Raw genomic sequence first — 19,551 nt, 5'->3', positions numbered from 1 at the left:
GCCGCACTAATAACACCTCACTGGTTGTAACACAATGATCTGACCGCACTTATTATATCACAAATGGCCGCACTGATAACACATCACTGGTGGTACCACAATGATCTGAACGCACTTATCATACCAAACATGGCCGCACTGATAACACCTCACTGGTTGAAACACAATGATCTGACCGCACTTATTATATCACAAATGGCCGCACTGATAACACATCACTGGTGGTACCACAATGATCTGAACGCACTTATCATACCACACATGGCCGCACTAATAACACCTCACTGGTTGAAACACAATGATCTGACCGCACTTATTATATCACAAATGGCCGCACTGATAACACATCACTGGTGGTACCACAATGATCTGACCGCACTTATTATATCGCACTCATTTGGCGCACACACTAATAGAAAAATTAATGAAATAGAAGTTAAGAGTAAGGTACGAAAAATCTGTAGTGAAATGAACATTGAAGAAATGTAAAGAAGCAGAATACAAAATCAATATCTTTCACTGATATCATCACTGGAATTGAAAAGAAATATATGATATCTTCGAAATTTATAAGCCGCGTTCCTACATAACTGCTACAGTTCGGCTTTTTCGTTATGTTATAACAACACAACACCATAACATTGCAGAAGCTATGTGGGAGTACGGGAGGGAATGAATTGAAGGAACGAAATGGCAGATAAGTCAAATGGAGGAACTGAAAGAGGACATGCATATTCTAGAATATATGCAAGAGCACTGGAATCTATCGGTTGAAAATACAGACACTTGGAAGTAAATTCATATGAAGATATATGAAGAATTGCCGTAGCCTCGAACGTCTGCTGCAGTATGGCTTTTCCGTTATGATGTAACAACACAACACCAAAACATAGCAGAAGATATCCGAGGACAGAGCAGCAGATGGGGAGGAATGAATGTGCTCAGAAAATATTTTGAAAAGCATAAACAACACCAAATCTGAAATATTGCTCGGACAGAAAGGGAAATTTCAAATATAAAAGATGATCAGCTTCGCTGTATTTGAATAAAAAGTTTAGAAGAGTGATATTGTGGTATGAGAAAATAAGAGATTGCATTCTTAGATTATATCGCAATATTCCGACCGCGATGACCTAACCGCACTGATAACACTACACTGTTTGAACCGCAATGATCTTGATCCTTTTATCATATCGCACTGATCTTGTCGCACATATATCACCACACTCGTTGAACAGCTATGATCTGACCACACTGATCTGGCCTCACTGACGCCTCCTCGCTGGTTGAACCGCAATGATCTGACTGCACCCATCATACACCACTTAACTGGTCTGACTGATAGCACCAACCTGGTTGAACAGCAATGATCTGACAGCATCCACATCCATCGTACCGCAATGATCTGACCACACTGATCTTGATGCACTTATAACACCTCACTGGTTGAACCGCTATTATGTGACCGCACTTATCATACCACACATGGCCGCACTAATAACACCTCACTGGTTGTAACACAATGATCTGACCGCACTTATTATATCACAAATGGCCGCACTGATAACACATCACTGGTGGTACCACAATGATCTGAACGCACTTATCATACCAAACATGGCCGCACTGATAACACCTCACTGGTTGAAACACAATGATCTGACCGCACTTATTATATCACAAATGGCCGCACTGATAACACATCACTGGTGGTACCACAATGATCTGACCGCACTTATTATATCGCACTCATTTGGCGCACACACTAATAGAAAAATTAATGAAATAGAAGTTAAGAGTAAGGTACGAAAAATCTGTAGTGAAATGAACATTGAAGAAATGTAAAGAAGCAGAATACAAAATCAATATCTTTCACTGATATCATCACTGGAATTGAAAAGAAATATATGATATCTTCGAAATTTATAAGCCGCGTTCCTACATAACTGCTACAGTTCGGCTTTTTCGTTATGTTACAACAACACAACACCATAACATTGCAGAAGCTATGTGGGAGTACGGGAGGGAATGAATTGAAGGAACGAAATGGCAGATAAGTCAAATGGAGGAACTGAAAGAGGACATGCATATTCTAGAATATATGCAAGAGCACTGGAATCTGGAAAATACAGACACTTGGAAGTAAATTCATATGAAGATATACGGAGAATTGCCGTAGCCTCGAACGTCTGCTGCAGTATGGCTTTTCCGTTATGATGTAACAACACAACACCAAAACATAGCAGGAGATATCCGAGGACAGAGCAGCAAATGGGGAGGAATGAATGTGCTCAGAAAATATTTTGAAAAGCATAAGCAACACCAAAATATATTGCTCGGACAGAAAGGGAAATTTCAAATATAAAAGATAATCAGCTTCGCTGTATTTGAATAAAAAGTTTAGAAGGGTGATATTGTGGTATGAGAAAATAAGAGATTGCATTCTTAGCTTATATCGCAATATTCCGACCGCGATGACCTAACCGCACTGATAACACCACACTGTTTGAACCGCAATGATCTTGATCCTTTTATCATATCGCACTGATCTTGTCGCACATATATCACCACACTCGTTGAACAGCTATGATCTGACCACACTGATCTGGCCTCACTGACGCCTCCTCGCTGGTTGAACCGCAATGATCTGACTGCACCCATCATACACCACTTAACTGGTCTGACTGATAGCACCAACCTGGTTGAACAGCAATGATCTGACAGCATCCACATCCATCGTACCGCAATGATCTGACCACACTGATCTTGATGCACTTATAACACCTCACTGGTTGAACCGCTATAATGTGACCGCACTTATCATACCACACATGGCCGCACTAATAACACCTCACTGGTTGTAACACAATGATCTGACCGCACTTATTATATCACAAATGGCCGCACTGATAACACATCACTGGTGGTACCACAATGATCTGAACGCACTTATCATACCAAACATGGCCGCACTGATAACACCTCACTGGTTGAAACACAATGATCTGACCGCACTTATTATATCACAAATGGCCGCACTGATAACACATCACTGGTGGTACCACAATGATCTGACCGCACTTATTATATCGCACTCATTTGGCGCACACACTAATAGAAAAATTAATGAAATAGAAGTTAAGAGTAAGGTACCAAAAATCTGTAGTGAAATGAACATTGAAGAAATGTAAAGAAGCAGAATACAAAATCAATATCTTTCACTGATATCATCACTGGAATTGAAAAGAAATATATGATATCTTCGAAATTTATAAGCCGCGTTCCTACATAACTGCTACAGTTCGGCTTTTTCGTTATGTTATAACAACACAACACCATAACATTGCAGAAGCTATGTGGGAGTACGGGAGGGAATGAATTGAAGGAACGAAATGGCAGATAAGTCAAATGGAGGAACTGAAAGAGGACATGCATATTCTAGAATATATGCAAGAGCACTGGAATCTGGAAAATACAGACACTTGGAAGTAAATTCATATGAAGATATACGAAGAATTGCCGTAGCCTCGAACGTCTGCTGCAGTATGGCTTTTCCGTTATGATGTAACAACACAACACCAAAACATAGCAGGAGATATCCGAGGACAGAGCAGCAAATGGGGAGGAATGAATGTGCTCAGAAAATATTTTGAAAAGCATAAGCAACACCAAAATATATTGCTCGGACAGAAAGGGAAATTTCAAATATAAAAGATAATCAGCTTCGCTGTATTTGAATAAAAAGTTTAGAAGGGTGATATTGTGGTATGAGAAAATAAGAGATTGCATTCTTAGATTATATCGCAATATTCCGACCGCGATGACCTAACCGCACTGATAACACCACACTGTTTGAACCGCAATGATCTTGATCCTTTTATCATATCGCACTGATCTTGTCGCACATATATCACCACACTCGTTGAACAGCTATGATCTGACCACACTGATCTAGCCTCACTGACGCCTCCTCGCTGGTTGAACCGCAATGATCTGACTGCACCCATCATACACCACTTAACTGGTCTGACTGATAGCACCAACCTGGTTGAACAGCAATGATCTGACAGCATCCACATCCATCGTACCGCAATGATCTGACCACACTGATCTTGATGCACTTATAACACCTCACTGGTTGAACCGCTATAATGTGACCGCACTTATCATACCACACATGGCCGAACTAATAACACCTCACTGGTTGTAACACAATGATCTGACCGCACTTATTATATCACAAATGGCCGCACTGATAACACATCACTGGTGGTACCACAATGATCTGAACGCACTTATCATACCAAACATGGCCGCACTGATAACACCTCACTAGTTGAAACACAATGATCTGACCGCACTTATTATATCACAAATGGCCGCACTGATAACACATCACTGGTGGTACCACAATGATCTGACCGCACTTATTATATCGCACTCATTTGGCGCACACACTAATAGAAAAATTAATGAAATAGAAGTTAAGAGTAAGGTACGAAAAATCTGTAGTGAAATGAACATTGAAGAAATGTAAAGAAGCAGAATACAAAATCAATATCTTTCACTGATATCATCACTGGAATTGAAAAGAAATATATGATATCTTCGAAATTTATAAGCCGCGTTCCTACATAACTGCTACAGTTCGGCTTTTTCGTTATGTTATAACAACACAACACCATAACATTGCAGAAGCTATGTGGGAGTACGGGAGGGAATGAATTGAAGGAACGAAATGGCAGATAAGTCAAATGGAGGAACTGAAAGAGGACATGCATATTCTAGAATATATGCAAGAGCACTGGAATCTGGAAAATACAGACACTTGGAAGTAAATTCATATGAAGATATACGAAGAATTGCCGTAGCCTCGAACGTCTGCTGCAGTATGGCTTTTCCGTTATGATGTAACAACACAACACCAAAACATAGCAGGAGATATCCGAGGACAGAGCAGCAAATGGGGAGGAATGAATGTGCTCAGAAAATATTTTGAAAAGCATAAGCAACACCAAAATATATTGCTCGGACAGAAAGGGAAATTTCAAATATAAAAGATAATCAGCTTCGCTGTATTTGAATAAAAAGTTTAGAAGGGTGATATTGTGGTATGAGAAAATAAGAGATTGCATTCTTAGATTATATCGCAATATTCCGACCGCGATGACCTAACCGCACTGATAACACCACACTGTTTGAACCGCAATGATCTTGATCCTTTTATCATATCGCACTGATCTTGTCGCACATATATCACCACACTCGTTGAACAGCTATGATGTGACCACACTGATCTGGCCTCACTGACGCCTCCTCGCTGGTTGAACCGCAATGATCTGACTGCACCCATCATACACCACTTAACTGGTCTGACTGATAGCACCAACCTGGTTGAACAGCAATGATCTGACAGCATCCACATCCATCGTACCGCAATGATCTGACCACACTGATCTTGATGCACTTATAACACCTCACTGGTTGAACCGCTATAATGTGACCGCACTTATCATACCACACATGGCCGCACTAATAACACCTCACTGGTTGTAACACAATGATCTGACCGCACTTATTATATCACAAATGGCCGCACTGATAACACATCACTGGTGGTACCACAATGATCTGAACGCACTTATCATACCAAACATGGCCGCACTGATAACACCTCACTGGTTGAAACACAATGATCTGACCGCACTTATTATATCACAAATGGCCGCACTGATAACACATCACTGGTGGTACCACAATGATCTGACCGCACTTATTATATCGCACTCATTTGGCGCACACACTCATAGAAAAATTAATGAAATAGAAGTTAAGAGTAAGGTACGAAAAATCTGTAGTGAAATGAACATTGAAGAAATGTAAAGAAGCAGAATACAAAATCAATATCTTCACTGATATCATCACTGGAATTGAAAAGAAATATATGATATCTTCGAAATTTATAAGCCGCGTTCCTACATAACTGCTACAGTTCGGCTTTTTCGTTATGTTACAACAACACAACACCATAACATTGCAGAAGCTATGTGGGAGTACGGGAGGGAATGAATTGAAGGAACGAAATGGCAGATAAGTCAAATGGAGGAACTGAAAGAGGACATGATATTCTAGAATATATGCAAGAGCACTGGAATCTGGAAAATACAGACACTTGGAAGTAAATTCATATGAAGATATACGAAGAATTGCCGTAGCCTCGAACGTCTGCTGCAGTATGGCTTTTCCGTTATGATGTAACAACACAACACCAAAACATAGCAGGAGATAACCGAGGACAGAGCAGCAAATGGGGAGGAATGAATGTGCTCAGAAAATATTTTGAAAAGCATAAGCAACACCAAAATATATTGCTCGGACAGAAAGGGAAATTTCAAATATAAAAGATAATCAGCTTCGCTGTATTTGAATAAAAAGTTTAGAAGGGTGATATTGTGGTATGAGAAAATAAGAGATTGCATTCTTAGCTTATATCGCAATATTCCGACCGCGATGACCTAACCGCACTGATAACACCACACTGTTTGAACCGCAATGATCTTGATCCTTTTATCATATCGCACTGATCTTGTCGCACATATATCACCACACTCGTTGAACAGCTATGATCTGACCACACTGATCTGGCCTCACTGACGCCTCCTCGCTGGTTGAACCGCAATGATCTGACTGCACCCATCATACACCACTTAACTGGTCTGATTGATAGCACCAACCTGGTTGAACAGCAATGATCTGACAGCATCCACATCCATCGTACCGCAATGATCTGACCACACTGATCTTGATGCACTTATAACACCTTACTGGTTGAACCGCTATAATGTGACCGCACTTATCATACCACACATGGCCGCACTAATAACACCTCACTGGTTGTAACACAATGATCTGACCGCACTTATTATATCACAAATGGCCGCACTGATAACACATCACTGGTGGTACCACAATGATCTGAACGCACTTATCATACCAAACATGGCCGCACTGATAACACCTCACTGGTTGAAACACAATGATCTGACCGCACTTATTATATCACAAATGGCCGCACTGATAACACATCACTGGTGGTACCACAATGATCTGAACGCACTTATCATACCACACATGGCCGCACTAATAACACCTCACTGGTTGAAACACAATGATCTGACCGCACTTATTATATCACAAATGGCCGCACTGATAACACATCACTGGTGGTACCACAATGATCTGACCGCACTTATTATATCGCACTCATTTGGCGCACACACTAATAGAAAAATTAATGAAATAGAAGTTAAGAGTAAGGTACGAAAAATCTGTAGTGAAATGAACATTGAAGAAATGTAAAGAAGCAGAATACAAAATCAATATCTTTCACTGATATCATCACTGGAATTGAAAAGAAATATATGATATCTTCGAAATTTATAAGCCGCGTTCCTACATAACTGCTACAGTTCGGCTTTTTCGTTATGTTATAACAACACAACACCATAACATTGCAGAAGCTATGTGGGAGTACGGGAGGGAATGAATTGAAGGAACGAAATGGCAGATAAGTCAAATGGAGGAACTGAAAGAGGACATGCATATTCTAGAATATATGCAAGAGCACTGGAATCTATCGGTTGAAAATACAGACACTTGGAAGTAAATTCATATGAAGATATATGAAGAATTGCCGTAGCCTCGAACGTCTGCTGCAGTATGGCTTTTCCGTTATGATGTAACAACACAACACCAAAACATAGCAGAAGATATCCGAGGACAGAGCAGCAGATGGGGAGGAATGAATGTGCTCAGAAAATATTTTGAAAAGCATAAACAACACCAAATCTGAAATATTGCTCGGACAGAAAGGGAAATTTCAAATATAAAAGATGATCAGCTTCGCTGTATTTGAATAAAAAGTTTAGAAGAGTGATATTGTGGTATGAGAAAATAAGAGATTGCATTCTTAGATTATATCGCAATATTCCGACCGCGATGACCTAACCGCACTGATAACACTACACTGTTTGAACCGCAATGATCTTGATCCTTTTATCATATCGCACTGATCTTGTCGCACATATATCACCACACTCGTTGAACAGCTATGATCTGACCACACTGATCTGGCCTCACTGACGCCTCCTCGCTGGTTGAACCGCAATGATCTGACTGCACCCATCATACACCACTTAACTGGTCTGACTGATAGCACCAACCTGGTTGAACAGCAATGATCTGACAGCATCCACATCCATCGTACCGCAATGATCTGACCACACTGATCTTGATGCACTTATAACACCTCACTGGTTGAACCGCTATAATGTGACCGCACTTATCATAGCACACATGGCCGCACTAATAACACCTCACTGGTTGTAACACAATGATCTGACCGCACTTATTATATCACAAATGGCCGCACTGATAACACATCACTGGTGGTACCACAATGATCTGAACGCACTTATCATACCAAACATGGTCGCACTGATAACACCTCACTGGTTGAAACACAATGATCTGACCGCACTTATTATATCACAAATGGCCGCACTGATAACACATCACTGGTGGTACCACAATGATCTGACCGCACTTATTATATCGCACTCATTTGGCGCACACACTAATAGAAAAATTAATGAAATAGAAGTTAAGAGTAAGGTACGAAAAATCTGTAGTGAAATGAACATTGAAGAAATGTAAAGAAGCAGAATACAAAATCAATATCTTTCACTGATATCATCACTGGAATTGAAAAGAAATATATGATATCTTCGAAATTTATAAGCCGCGTTCCTACATAACTGCTACAGTTCGGCTTTTTCGTTATGTTACAACAACACAACACCATAACATTGCAGAAGCTATGTGGGAGTACGGGAGGGAATGAATTGAAGGAACGAAATGGCAGATAAGTCAAATGGAGGAACTGAAAGAGGACATGCATATTCTAGAATATATGCAAGAGCACTGGAATCTGGAAAATACAGACACTTGGAAGTAAATTCATATGAAGATATACGAAGAATTGCCGTAGCCTCGAACGTCTGCTGCAGTATGGCTTTTCCGTTATGATGTAACAACACAACACCAAAACATAGCAGGAGATATCCGAGGACAGAGCAGCAAATGGGGAGGAATGAATGTGCTCAGAAAATATTTTGAAAAGCATAAGCAACACCAAAATATATTGCTCGGACAGAAAGGGAAATTTCAAATATAAAAGATAATCAGCTTCGCTGTATTTGAATAAAAAGTTTAGAAGGGTGATATTGTGGTATGAGAAAATAAGAGATTGCATTCTTAGCTTATATCGCAATATTCCGACCGCGATGACCTAACCGCACTGATAACACCACACTGTTTGAACCGCAATGATCTTGATCCTTTTATCATATCGCACTGATCTTGTCGCACATATATCACCACACTCGTTGAACAGCTATGATCTGACCACACTGATCTGGCCTCACTGACGCCTCCTCGCTGGTTGAACCGCAATGATCTGACTGCACCCATCATACACCACTTAACTGGTCTGACTGATAGCACCAACCTGGTTGAACAGCAATGATCTGACAGCATCCACATCCATCGTACCGCAATGATCTGACCACACTGATCTTGATGCACTTATAACACCTCACTGGTTGAACCGCTATAATGTGACCGCACTTATCATACCACACATGGCCGCACCAATAACACCTCACTGGTTGTAACACAATGATCTGACCGCACTTATTATATCACAAATGGCCGCACTGATAACACATCACTGGTGGTACCACAATGATCTGAACGCACTTATCATACCAAACATGGCCGCACTGATAACACCTCACTGGTTGAAACACAATGATCTGACCGCACTTATTATATCACAAATGGCCGCACTGATAACACATCACTGGTGGTACCACAATGATCTGACCGCACTTATTATATCGCACTCATTTGGCGCACACACTAATAGAAAAATTAATGAAATAGAAGTTAAGAGTAAGGTACGAAAAATCTGTAGTGAAATGAACATTGAAGAAATGTAAAGAAGCAGAATACAAAATCAATATCTTTCACTGATATCATCACTGGAATTGAAAAGAAATATATGATATCTTCGAAATTTATAAGCCGCGTTCCTACATAACTGCTACAGTTCGGCTTTTTCGTTATGTTACAACAACACAACACCATAACATTGCAGAAGCTATGTGGTAGTACGGGAGGGAATGAATTGAAGGAACGAAATGGCAGATAAGTCAAATGGAGGAACTGAAAGAGGACATGCATATTCTAGAATATATGCAAGAGCACTGGAATCTGGAAAATACAGACACTTGGAAGTAAATTCATATGAAGATATACGAAGAATTGCCGTAGCCTCGAACGTCTGCTGCAGTATGGCTTTTCCGTTATGATGTAACAACACAACACCAAAACATAGCAGGAGATATCCGAGGACAGAGCAGCAAATGGGGAGGAATGAATGTGCTCAGAAAATATTTTGAAAAGCATAAGCAACACCAAAATATATTGCTCGGACAGAAAGGGAAATTTCAAATATAAAAGATAATCAGCTTCGCTGTATTTGAATAAAAAGTTTAGAAGGGTGATATTGTGGTATGAGAAAATAAGAGATTGCATTCTTAGCTTATATCGCAATATTCCGACCGCGATGACCTAACCGCACTGATAACACCACACTGTTTGAACCGCAATGATCTTGATCCTTTTATCATATCGCACTGATCTTGTCGCACATATATCACCACACTCGTTGAACAGCTATGATCTGACCACACTGATCTGGCCTCACTGACGCCTCCTCGCTGGTTGAACCGCAATGATCTGACTGCACCCATCATACACCACTTAACTGGTCTGACTGATAGCACCAACCTGGTTGAACAGCAATGATCTGACAGCATCCACATCCATCGTACCGCAATGATCTGACCACACTGATCTTGATGCACTTATAACACCTCACTGGTTGAACCGCTATAATGTGACCGCACTTATCATACCACACATGGCCGCACTAATAACACCTCACTGGTTGTAACACAATGATCTGACCGCACTTATCATATCACAAATGGCCGCACTGATAACACATCACTGGTGGTACCACAATGATCTGAACGCACTTATCATACCAAACATGGCCGCACTGATAACACCTCACTGGTTGAAACACAATGATCTGACCGCACTTATTATATCACAAATGGCCGCACTGATAACACATCACTGGTGGTACCACAATGATCTGACCGCACTTATTATATCGCACTCATTTGGCGCACACACTAATAGAAAAATTAATGAAATAGAAGTTAAGAGTAAGGTACGAAAAATCTGTAGTGAAATGAACATTGAAGAAATGTAAAGAAGCAGAATACAAAATCAATATCTTTCACTGATATCATCACTGGAATTGAAAAGAAATATATGATATCTTCGAAATTTATAAGCCGCGTTCCTACATAACTGCTACAGTTCGGCTTTTTCGTTATGTTATAACAACACAACACCATAACATTGCAGAAGCTATGTGGGAGTACGGGAGGGAATGAATTGAAGGAACGAAATGGCAGATAAGTCAAATGGAGGAACTGAAAGAGGACATGCATATTCTAGAATATATGCAAGAGCACTGGAATCTGGAAAATACAGACACTTGGAAGTAAATTCATATGAAGATATACGAAGAATTGCCGTAGCCTCGAACGTCTGCTGCAGTATGGCTTTTCCGTTATGATGTAACAACACAACACCAAAACATAGCAGGAGATATCCGAGGACAGAGCAGCAAATGGGGAGGAATTAATGTGCTCAGAAAATATTTTGAAAAGCATAAGCAACACCAAAATATATTGCTCGGACAGAAAGGGAAATTTCAAATATAAAAGATAATCAGCTTCGCTGTATTTGAATAAAAAGTTTAGAAGGGTGATATTGTGGTATGAGAAAATAAGAGATTGCATTCTTAGATTATATCGCAATATTCCGACCGCGATGACCTAACCGCACTGATAACACCACACTGTTTGAACCGCAATGATCTTGATCCTTTTATCATATCGCACTGATCTTGTCGCACATATATCACCACACTCGTTGAACAGCTATGACCTGACCACACTGATCTGGCCTCACTGACGCCTCCTCGCTGGTTGAACCGCAATGATCTGACTGCACCCATCATACACCACTTAACTGGTCTGACTGATAGCACCAACCTGGTTGAACAGCAATGATCTGACAGCATCCACATCCATCGTACCGCAATGATCTGACCACACTGATCTTGATGCACTTATAACACTTCACTGGTTGAACCGCTATAATGTGACCGCACTTATCATACCATACATGGCCGCACTAATAACACCTCACTGGTTGTAACACAATGATCTGACCGCACTTATTATATCACAAATGGCCGCACTGATAACACATCACTGGTGGTACCACAATGATCTGAACGCACTTATCATACCAAACATGGCCGCACTGATAACACCTCACTGGTTGAAACACAATGATCTGACCGCACTTATTATATCACAAATGGCCGCACTGATAACACATCACTGGTGGTACCACAATGATCTGACCGCACTTATTATATCGCACTCATTTGGCGCACACACTAATAGAAAAATTAATGAAATAGAAGTTAAGAGTAAGGTAGGAAAAATCTGTAGTGAAATGAACATTGAAGAAATGTAAAGAAGCAGAATACAAAATCAATATCTTTCACTGATATCATCACTGGAATTGAAAAGAAATATATGATATCTTCGAAATTTATAAGCCGCGTTCCTACATAACTGCTACAGTTCGGCTTTTTCGTTATGTTATAACAACACAACACCATAACATTGCAGAAGCTATGTGGGAGTACGGGAGGGAATGAATTGAAGGAACGAAATGGCAGATAAGTCAAATGGAGGAACTGAAAGAGGACATGCATATTCTAGAATATATGCAAGAGCACTGGAATCTGGAAAATACAGACACTTGGAAGTAAATTCATATGAAGATATACGAAGAATTGCCGTAGCCTCGAACGTCTGCTGCAGTATGGCTTTTCCGTTATGATGTAACAACACAACACCAAAACATAGCAGGAGATATCCGAGGACAGAGCAGCAAATGGGGAGGAATGAATGTGCTCAGAAAATATTTTGAAAAGCATAAGCAACACCAAAATATATTGCTCGGACAGAAAGGGAAATTTCAAATATAAAAGATAATCAGCTTCGCTGTATTTGAATAAAAAGTTTAGAAGGGTGATATTGTGGTATGAGAAAATAAGAGATTGCATTCTTAGATTATATCGCAATATTCCGACCGCGATGACCTAACCGCACTGATAACACCACACTGTTTGAACCGCAATGATCTTGATCCTTTTATCATATCGCACTGATCTTGTCGCACATATATCACCACACTCGTTGAACAGCTATGATGTGACCACACTGATCTGGCCTCACTGACGCCTCCTCGCTGGTTGAACCGCAATGATCTGACTGCACCCATCATACACCACTTAACTGGTCTGACTGATAGCACAAACCTGGTTGAACAGCAATGATCTGACAGCATCCACATCCATCGTACCGCAATGATCTGACCACACTGATCTTGATGCACTTATAACACCTCACTGGTTGAACCGCTATAATGTGACCGCACTTATCATACCACACATGGCCGCACTAATAACACCTCACTGGTTGTAACACAATGATCTGACCGCACTTATTATATCACAAATGGCCGCACTGATAACACATCACTGGTGGTACCACAATGATCTGAACGCACTTATCATACCAAACATGGCCGCACTGATAACACCTCACTAGTTGTAACACAATGATCTGACCGCACTTATAATATCACAAATGGCCGCACTGATAACACATCACTGGTGGTACCACAATGATCTGACCGCACTTATTTGGCGCACACACTAATAGAAAAATTAATGAAATAGAAGTTAAGAGTAAGGTACGAAAAATCTGTAGTGAAATGAACATTGAAGAAATGTAAAGAAGCAGAATACAAAATCAATATCCTTCACTGATATCATCACTGGAATTGAAAAGAAATATATGATATCTTCGAAATTTATAAGCCACGTTCCTACATAACTGCTACAGTTCGGCTTTTTCGTTATGTTATAACAACACAACACCATAACATTGCAGAAGCTATGTGGGAGTACGGGAGGGAATGAATTGAAAGAACGAAATGGCAGATAAGTCAAATGGAGGAACTGAAAGAGGACATGCATAGTCTAGAATATATGCAAGAGCACTGGAATCTATCGGTTGAAAATACAGACACTTGGAAGTAAATTCATATGAAGATATACGAAGAATTGCCGTAGCCTCGAACGTCTGCTGCAGTATGGCTTTTCCGTTATGATGTAACAACACAACACCAAAACATAGCAGAAGATATCCGAGGACAGAGCAGCAGATGGGGAGGATTGAATGTGCTCAGAAAATATTTTGAAAAGCATAAGCAACACCAAATCTGAAATATTGCTCGGACAGAAGGGGGAAATTTCAAATATAAAAGATGATCAGCTTCGCTGTATTTGAATAAAAAGTTTAGAAGAGTGATATTGTGGTATGAGAAAATAAGAGATTGCATTCTTACATTATATCGCAATATTACGACCGCGATGACCTAACCGCACTGATAACACCACACTGTTTGAACCGCAATGATCTTGATCCTATTATCATATCGCACTGATCTTGTCGCACATATAACACCACACTCGTTGAACAGCTATGAACTGAACACACTGATCTGGCCTCACTGACGCCTCCTCGCTGGTTGAACCGCAATGATCTGACTGCACCCATCATACACCACTTAACTGGTCTGACTGATAGCACCAACCTGGTTGAACAGCAATGATCTGACAGCATCCACATCCATCGTACCGCAATGATCTGACCACACTGATCTTGATGCACTTATAACACCTTACTGGTTGAACCGCTATAATGTGACCGCACTTATCATACCACACATGGCCGCACTAATAACACCTCACTGGTTGTAACACAATGATCTGACCGCACTTATTATATCACAAATGGCCGCACTGATAACACATCACTGGTGGTACCACAATGATCTGAACGCACTTATCATACCAAACATGGCCGCACTGATAACACCTCACTGGTTGTACCACAATGATCTGACCGCACTTATTATATCACAAATTGCCGCACTGATAACACATCACTGGTGGTACCACAATGATCTGACCGCACTTATTATATCGCACTAATTTGGCACACACACTAATAGAAAAATTAATGAAATAGTAGTTAAGAGTAAGAAAAATCTGTAGTGGAATGAATATTGAAGAAATGTAAAGAAACAGAATACAAAATCAATATCCTTCACTGATATCATCACTGGAATTGAAAAGAAATATATGATATCTTCGAAATTTATAAGCCGCGTTCCTACATAACTGCTACAGTTCGGCTTTTTCGTTATGTTATAACAACACAACACCATAACATTGCAGAAGCTATGTGGGAGTACGGGAGGGAATGAATTGAAGGAACGAAATGGCAGATAAGTCAAATGGAGGAACTGAAAGAGGACATGCATATTCTAGAATATATGCAAGAGCACTGGAATCTGGAAAATACAGACACTTGGAAGTAAATTCATATGAAGATATACGAAGAATTGCCGTAGCCTCGAACGTCTGCTGCAGTATGGCTTTTCCGTTATGATGTAACAACACAACACCAAAACATAGCAGGAGATATCCGAGGACAGAGCAGCAGATGGGGAGGAATGAATGTGCTCAGAAAATATTTTGAAAAGCATAAGCAACACCAAAATATATTGCTCGGACAGAAAGGGAAATTTCAAATATAAAAGATAATCAGCTTCGCTGTATTTGAATAAAAAGTTTAGAAGGGTGATATTGTGGTATGAGAAAATAAGAGATTGCATTCTTAGATTATATCGCAATATTCCGACCGCGATGACCTAACCGCACTGATAACACCACACTGTTTGAACCGCAATGATCTTGATCCTTTTATCATATCGCACTGATCTTGTCGCACATATATCACCACACTCGTTGAACAGCTATGATCTGACCACACTGATCTGGCCTCACTGACGTCTCCTCGCTGGTTGAACCGCAATGATCTGACTGCACCCATCATACACCACTTAACTGGTCTGACTGATAGCACCAACCTGGTTGAACAGCAATGATCTGACAGCATCCACATCCATCGTACCGCAATGATCTGACCACACTGATCTTGATGCACTTATAACACCTCACTGGTTGAACCGCTATAATGTGACCGCACTTATCATACCACACATGGCCGCACTAATAACACCTCACTGGTTGAAACACAATGATCTGACCGCACTTATTATATCACAAATGGCCGCACTGATAACACATCACTGGTGGAACCACAATGATCTGAACGCACTTATTATATCACAAATGGCCGCACTGATAACACATCACTGGTGGTACCACAATGATCTGAACGCACTTATCATACCAAACATGGCCGCACTGATAACACCTCACTAGTTGTAACACAATGATCTGACCGCACTTATAATATCACAAATGGCCGCACTGATAACACATCACTGGTGGTACCACAATGATCTGACCGCACTTATTTGGCGCACACACTAATAGAAAAATTAATGAAATAGAAGTTAAGAGTAAGGTACGAAAAATCTGTAGTGAAATGAACATTGAAGAAATGTAAAGAAGCAGAATACAAAATCAATATCCTTCACTGATATCATCACTGGAATTGAAAAGAAATATATGATATCTTCGAAATTTATAAGCCACGTTCCTACATAACTGCTACAGTTCGGCTTTTTCGTTATGTTATAACAACACAACACCATAACATTGCAGAAGCTATGTGGGAGTACGGGAGGGAATGAATTGAAAGAACGAAATGGCAGATAAGTCAAATGGAGGAACTGAAAGAGGACATGCATATTCTAGAATATATGCAAGAGCACTGGAATCTATCGGTTGAAAATACAGACACTTGGAAGTAAATTCATATGAAGATATATGAAGAATTGCCGTAGCCTCGAACGTCTGCTGCAGTATGGCTTTTCCGTTATGATGTAACAACACAACACCAAAACATAGCAGAAGATATCCGAGGACAGAGCAGCAGATGGGGAGGAATGAATGTGCTCAGAAAATATTTTGAAAAGCATAAGCAACACCAAATCTGAAATATTGCTCGGACAGAAGGGGGAAATTTCAAATATAAAAGATAATCAGCTTCGCTGTATTTGAATAAAAAGTTTAGAAGGGTGATATTGTGGTATGAGAAAATAAGAGATTGCATTCTTAGCTTATATCGCAATATTCCGACCGCGATGACCTAACCGCACTGATAACACCACACTGTTTGAACCGCAATGATCTTGATCCTTTTATCATATCGCACTGATCTTGTCGCACATATATCACCACACTCGTTGAACAGCTATGATCTGACCACACTGATCTGGCCTCACTGACGCCTCCTCGCTGGTTGAACCGCAATGATCTGACTGCACCCATCATACACCACTTAACTGGTCTGATTGATAGCACCAACCTGGTTGAACAGCAATGATCTGACAGCATCCACATCCATCGTACCGCAATGATCTGACCACACTGATCTTGATGCACTTATAACACCTTACTGGTTGAACCGCTATAATGTGACCGCACTTATCATACCACACATGGCCGCACTAATAACACCTCACTGGTTGTAACACAATGATCTGACCGCACTTATTATATCACAAATGGCCGCACTGATAACACATCACTGGTGGTACCACAATGATCTGAACGCACTTATCATACCAAACATGGCCGCACTGATAACACCTCACTGGTTGAAACACAATGATCTGACCGCACTTATTATATCACAAATGGCCGCACTGATAACACATCACTGGTGGTACCACAATGATCTGAACGCACTTATCATACCACACATGGCCGCACTAATAACACCTCACTGGTTGAAACACAATGATCTGACCGCACTTATTATATCACAAATGGCCGCACTGATAACACATCACTGGTGGTACCACAATGATCTGACCGCACTTATTATATCGCACTCATTTGGCGCACACACTAATAGAAAAATTAATGAAATAGAAGTTAAGAGTAAGGTACGAAAAATCTGTAGTGAAATGAACATTGAAGAAATGTAAAGAAGCAGAATACAAAATCAATATCTTTCACTGATATCATCACTGGAATTGAAAAGAAATATATGATATCTTCGAAATTTATAAGCCGCGTTCCTACATAACTGCTACAGTTCGGCTTTTTCGTTATGTTATAACAACACAACACCATAACATTGCAGAAGCTATGTGGGAGTACGGGAGGGAATGAATTGAAGGAACGAAATGGCAGATAAGTCAAATGGAGGAACTGAAAGAGGACATGCATATTCTAGAATATATGCAAGAGCACTGGAATCTATCGGTTGAAAATACAGACACTTGGAAGTAAATTCATATGAAGATATATGAAGAATTGCCGTAGCCTCGAACGTCTGCTGCAGTATGGCTTTTCCGTTATGATGTAACAACACAACACCAAAACATAGCAGAAGATATCCGAGGACAGAGCAGCAGATGGGGAGGAATGAATGTGCTCAGAAAATATTTTGAAAAGCATAAACAACACCAAATCTGAAATATTGCTCGGACAGAAAGGGAAATTTCAAATATAAAAGATGATCAGCTTCGCTGTATTTGAATAAAAAGTTTAGAAGAGTGATATTGTGGTATGAGAAAATAAGAGATTGCATTCTTAGATTATATCGCAATATTCCGACCGCGATGACCTAACCGCACTGATAACACTACACTGTTTGAACCGCAATGATCTTGATCCTTTTATCATATCGCACTGATCTTGTCGCACATATATCACCACACTCGTTGAACAGCTATGATCTGACCACACTGATCTGGCCTCACTGACGCCTCCTCGCTGGTTGAACCGCAATGATCTGACTGCACCCATCATACACCACTTAACTGGTCTGACTGATAGCACCAACCTGGTTGAACAGCAATGATCTGACAGCATCCACATCCATCGTACCGCAATGATCTGACCACACTGATCTTGATGCACTTATAACACCTCACTGGTTGAACCGCTATAATGTGACCGCACTTATCATAGCACACATGGCCGCACTAATAACACCTCACTGGTTGTAACACAATGATCTGACCGCACTTATTATATCACAAATGGCCGCACTGATAACACATCACTGGTGGTACCACAATGATCTGAACGCACTTATCATACCAAACATGGTCGCACTGATAACACCTCACTGGTTGAAACACAATGATCTGACCGCACTTATTATATCACAAATGGCCGCACTGATAACACATCACTGGTGGTAC

The sequence above is a fragment of the Coccinella septempunctata genome, chromosome 9 (assembly GCF_907165205.1).
Source record: "Coccinella septempunctata chromosome 9, icCocSept1.1, whole genome shotgun sequence".
NCBI classification, from domain to species: Eukaryota; Metazoa; Arthropoda; class Insecta; order Coleoptera; family Coccinellidae; genus Coccinella; species Coccinella septempunctata.
This window is presented reverse-complemented; position numbering follows the sequence as displayed.